Here is a 6,000-nt window from a genome sequence, read left to right as displayed (position 1 = left end):
CAATCTCTGTCTGACTCTTCCGTCACTATTTTTTCCATTGCGTGGTACTTTTTCCCTCCTCCAGTTCCTAAACTGTGGAGCCATATTTCTGCTTTTCCCCCAGGTAAAGGAGATACTTTCTCCTCCTCAAAAACTGTTATGTACCTCTCAACATTAACCTTCCACTCACCCCCTTCTGCGGTGATTTTTATATCTCTCTCCCTAAACTGCACTGGTGACGGAAAATTGTATTTCTGGGCCCCCTCCATGTCAAACGCACAGCTGCGCTCGGGAAATTCACTTGAAGTTGTGACCTCTGCCTTAAAACAGAGAGATGGAGGTACGTGTGCACTTCGTAGGATTCACTTTCGCCCCCAGATGGCTAAATAATATGCGCAGGCTGTCGCCGCAGGGATTCTTTCTATGAATGTCACGTCTCCTTTTATACTTACAATTACCCAGCAGTGCTCCCTGAAATCCTGAATATACCTTGCTCACTCTCTGTCTGTGGGTTTTGTGACTCTTAGAAATTCACAGTCAATGATGCACAGGGATACGCATCTCTCTCAATGGTGCTGCCTCAAATCTGTGTTAACTCCGTCACAAGGATTCCTTGCACTCTCTGCCCCTCAGAGGGTTTTCACTCTGCTACTGCTTGCTGCTACTGTTCAGTTTGAAGGGTGGAAACTCTGTCTTGACCCACCCTCCGTTCCTCTGAAATCTCCATTAATCGCTTCCAAGCGCTTCCTCAGATATGCAACTTCTTCCCGCAGCTTCTACACGCTGCTGCTGTTAAGTTTTCTTACCCAAAACCCTGCGATTAACTCACTCCTGAAATCTCCACACAACGCCTCCATGCGCTCCCACAATTACGAAACTTCCTCACGCTGGTTCACCGCGCTGAATGCGGTTTCATTTACTTTCAGGTATTTCCTCACACAGCCCCTACGCACTGTGTCGGTTAATTTTACCCCACAGAACCCTGAAGTTTTCCTTAGCAAATCTCCTCACACAGCTTCCTTACGCTGCCTCAGTGCCTGTGGCTTCAGGGGTTATAAGACGTGTCAAACCTCTTAAGACACTGCTTCAGTAAACTTTATTTCTTTATTATTTATTTATTATTTGTTTTATTTTTTCTATTAGCGGGAACCCAGGTTAGCTACACCACTTGTTCCTCTGCTCTTTTCTCGTACAGCTTCACCACACTGCCTCCGTTCCGTTTCACTCGTGGCATCAGGGGTCCAGCTTCCTCCCTGATCCTCTCAGACATTTCAGACAGCTTGAGAGCGCTGCCTCAGTGAATTTTCGATCATGGGAACCCAGGTTCGACACACTCCCTGTTCCTCTGCTCTTTCCTCACGCAATTACAACTCTCTGCCACCGTGCAGGTTCATGTGTTGACTGCTCACTATGTTCCTCTCACCGCTCCTAACCGTGTTTCACTGGCTCACTGCAAATTCGAGTCGTCCAGATAGACTCTCCTTAGGCTAAACTTCTTCACCACAATATAAGAAACAGCTCATACTTCTCTGAAACCATTTTTCACACATCCTCGATATTCCCTGGTTACGTGAGTCCCGCTCCTATGCTGTCACTCTCTCTTGTCTCTATCTCCGGACACTCTGCCTCAGGTCAGTGACTAAAATGCAGCTATTTGCCTGCTCCACGCACTTCACCTCACGCAGCTTCTTAGGCTCACCTCATTAACCAGTGTGAATCCAACTGCATCCGACAAGGGTCTTCCTCCTCTGCACCGATACAATGCACATGGACGCCAGCGATTACCTAAGTATTTCTTCACCTTCCTTCCTTTGATCCTGTATTCAACCAGGAAGCTACTTGGGCAGCGAAGTCCTATTTCTTCTTTTACGGTTGCCGAGCAGGGGCTTCCCGTCTACACCCTGCGGCTACTCGGAGCAAGACCAGCTGAGTTTTCTCTCTCACCAGTGTCGACTGCTTCTCACGGCCCACACACCTGTCCTCACTAACCACGGAGGGGACACAGCAAGGTGCAAAAGGGCGCTCAGTGCCCGGAAATAAATCGATTTTCACGTTGTTCGCCGGTGCTGACACTTCAACAGTTTCACTCTTGCCTGATTCCTTGTGCCTTCACCTCTGGGTTGCGGAGTCCTCTGTCTATCTCTCATTTGCCGAACAGGAACTTCCTGTAGTCGATCTTGCGGTTCCTTAACGCAAGTGCACTGTTCCTTTCTCTCCCAATTGTGTACTGCCTCTTCCTCCGTGAAAGGCAAACACCACACGGCGCCGTGTCTAAACTTTTACAGGGGAGATTTATTCCGCTGACGTGTTCTTATCTTGAGAATAATACGGTTCTCCGACACTCTTGGCTCCCGGTCGGTAACCAGTCTGGGTGGAGCCTGCCCCCTTTAGTTACCAGGACGGCTTGGTTAGAGAGCACTGCTGCAGTCGGAATCCGTTTCCGACCCCTCAGACATCGCAAGCAAACTATGCCTGCACAGCGCTGCCCCCAGCCGTCCCACTCCACACCAATAACTGACGAGCCTCCTCACTGCTCCACCTCAGCGTCAGCTTTCACTGTTGTGGGAAATCCGTGTTCCGCTGCCGGACCATACATTCACGTCACTTCACAACCAGCTGTCCCGACTCTTCTTACGCTGGTTCCCACTATGCTGCTTCCTCCACCGCGGAACGCTCCCAGGGAGCCCTGGTACCAGATCCACAGACGTATGTCAGACCTCAATTGGGAAAGGAACGTTCCTCTGCTCCACACGGCACCCTCTCACCTTCACCGAGGCTTCACACCCGACTTCCTTTTCTTTACGTAGTCGAGAATTCCACATCCCCCCACGGGAACACCTCGATGATACAGCCTGGGTTACCGGTTTGTCTGTTGTCCTGTGATCTTCAATATCGACTGGTGAGTACTTCATTTAAATTCAAAATTCCGCACAAGCATCAACTTTTCCAGGGGGGAAAACACCCAACTGACCCTGGCTCAGCTCCTCGTCCTCGTCGCCAAGAAATGTAGTAAAGAACCACTACTTTTAAGGGTTTCCAAGTACCAATTTATTCTGTCATAAATAACAGGTGCTCCCAGCTTGGCGGCAGACTCTCACACTTCAACATTCTAACGCGCACTCCCGAGGGCAGAGTGGGCTGTACCAAGAAAGGAGAGGGGAGAGGGGTGGGTGAGGAGAAAGGAGAGGTTACAACACAGAGCTTTACATAGGAATCTCTTCCTACTAAGGTCGGGTGGATTTTAACCTTTCACCCACTCCAGACGTCTATTGGAGTATTTACGGGAGAAAGGGGTGTGAAATATGCACGACTGAGTTACTCTACAAGCCTTGCGTTAGTTTATCGCCTTACCAAACGTTTGGGCGCCATGTAGTGTAGTTCCTAGTTTCCCACTAGGCCCTGCGCATTGGAATAACATAAACAGTAGTATCGACGTGGAACTGCTTATATTCCAGGCCTCCACTGACTATGCTAAACTTAATTGGGTTGTGTTACCAACTAGCTCAGAGGTCACTGGAAACTTTCTTCTCTGCATAGGAAGTGATCAGCTTCCCTGGCACAGACAAGAAGGGATTCAGCTTTCCAACAACCGTGCAACATGACAACTTTGCTCCTCAGATCAAGAGTCAATCTCTAGGGTCGTGTGAAACAATAGACATGTATTTCACTCAGTCAGTCTAGTGCAGTTTACTTTCACGAGATGTAGAGAATAGAGAGACGGGCGTTAGTCAATAAAGGGTTAACATTTATTGAACAGTCTTTCTTCTTCTACAAGAGAAATGTATTGCCACAATTGCAATAATTGTTATTATAAGAAGTACGTACAGTAAGATAAGTATTGCGAAATAGAACTGTAAAAGCATTGATATGGTTTCTTAGCCATACAATGGTTTAAAAGTAATAAAACATATATACAGTCATATATACATTAGGCTAACATACTCAACTGGTGCTTCTAACTAAGCCTACCCCAGTGTGCCTGACCTAAGCCTAACACGTGAAAGGGGAGTAAGTAAGTAGCTTTAAGTTAAGTTGGTTTTGCCAAGGTTTGTTTCAAGAATCCTCGTCTAAGGGTTTAGTCAACACCATACCTCTGAATAGAATGATGGAGGATTGGTATCTCCTTCAGGGGTCTCTCTCGATATCCCAGTCACCCGCGAGGGTAAACCGGAAACGCCGTGGCTGGATTTCTCTGCACGAGAAAGGCAGCGGGTCTCTTCAGCGCGTCGAGGAAGGAGGGGGGACAGCGTCCGCGGGCAGCTGGAATCTGCTGGATGTCTTCGCAGAGGGACGGCTGTTCAGCTCCTTAAGCGTACTGCACCATAGGTCGCGCTTTAGCGGCGATAATGGTATCAGCAGCTTCACCACCACAGGATAGCAGGCTGCAGCGACAGAGTGCTAGATTTACCAACACGGGGACGTGCAGGCAGCTGGCTTCAGTAGCTCGTACAACAGGCATTGCTTAAGGCAACGTTGGTAATATTTATACCTGACAGGTGCCGGGTTTGACGCAAGTTTGCTGGACATAAGACGTCAATTAAAGATGTCACTAGGAAGTGATAGTTATCAGTTGCTCATTAGAGTTCCATTACTAATCAAAACATAGCAAGCGGGGATTTCCAGGTTTGCTGAGTTTTTATCTTGTTGAAGAACTCAGAGTGTTATCTAGGAGTATCAGATAGTGACTGCTGCTCTGTCATTGCACTAATTGGTCGCAAAGGAAGTGGCAGAGGGAACTATGCTGGAATGTGGCTCTGTTCGTGTGAGGCCAGAGATGACTTTTCAGAAAATCGCACTTGAACGGTTATGCCGATATAGGGAATAAATGGATTTATAGCCGAATAGGGGCATAAGGTCACAGTATCGATCAGGAACCTAGATAAACACGCAACAAAACATATTAAATATCATACAATTTGTACTTGTTGACGAATAACTCAATTTGTAAAATTTGTACATTATAAGATCAAGTCACAGCATACGGTCTTAGCAAGTTAAATTTTGTCATATAATTAATTACAGTTTTAAAGTGCGCATTCGGATTATCCAGGCCCACCCCATGTACTTGGCTACAGCGATTGCAAGGTTAGGGGCACAATTTGATTTTAAAATCCTTAACGCCTCTAGATATTTCCTTGTCCCCATATTCCTGCAAACCGGTTTTAACCATCTGCTTCTTGGGGCGGCATATAATGGGCAAACGAACAGAAAATGTGGGATGTCCTCTTCATGTGTTTTACAGTAAGAGCAAGTACTTACATTATCGGGGGACCATTTAACCGTGAAGGCATTGAGGGGTAAAGAGCCAATTCTAAACTGAAAATACAATTTCCTATCTAGGGGTTTAGCGATCAAATCCCAGTACTATTCGAATTTTGGAATAGTTTTAAAATCCAGGAACTGGGATGTCAACACAGATAATTGGTTGGAAATCAATACAGTATTATTTATCATGGCCCAATAAATTTTTTTCATTACAGTCTTAGATGGAAAGGCATTTGGGTCTACTGCAGTCCACAGATGCTCGAGGTGCAGTTTTTGCAACAATTTTCTTACTTCTTTAAGCCAGGGTATTTTATGAAACCTGTCGGAGTTAACAACATCCGTAAGGGCAGCTGCGTAGTGACTCAATTCAGGTGTGGTTTTTACACGCCTCCAATATAGGAGGGGACGCAGTCTGGCCGTATCCTCGATCTTTTTCCTCCCGAGATCATATTGAAGCGGGATCAAGGGAGTACTCTGGGGGACACCAATTATTCGTCGAAGAAATTTATTTTCTGCAACTACTAATGAGCTCAAGTTTGTGAAACCCCATAATTCTGAACCATAAAGACAGGCGCCCAACACTTTCATGCTGTAGATCTCCATTATTGGCTGGATTGGTCTTGTAAATTAAGATTTGTGTTTTTGGGCTATTGCCCCTGACAGCTGGTTAAACTTTAGCACCACAGAGTCCATGTGGGATTTCCAGTTCATATTAGCATTTAAGGAGATACCTAGATAGGTAAAAGCATTCACTTC

General features: G+C 46.4%; 1 pseudogene; it reads left to right on the top strand.

The window, feature by feature from the left end:
• Positions 1-246: 246 nt before the first annotated feature.
• LOC147659034 (uncharacterized) overlaps positions 247-6,000 on the top strand; it is a 66,777-nt pseudogene continuing 61,023 nt past the window's right edge.

The sequence above is a fragment of the Lissotriton vulgaris genome, unplaced genomic scaffold, assembly GCF_964263255.1.
Source record: "Lissotriton vulgaris unplaced genomic scaffold, aLisVul1.2 SCAFFOLD_3285, whole genome shotgun sequence".
NCBI classification, from domain to species: domain Eukaryota; kingdom Metazoa; phylum Chordata; class Amphibia; order Caudata; family Salamandridae; genus Lissotriton; species Lissotriton vulgaris.
This window is presented reverse-complemented; position numbering and strand designations above follow the sequence as displayed.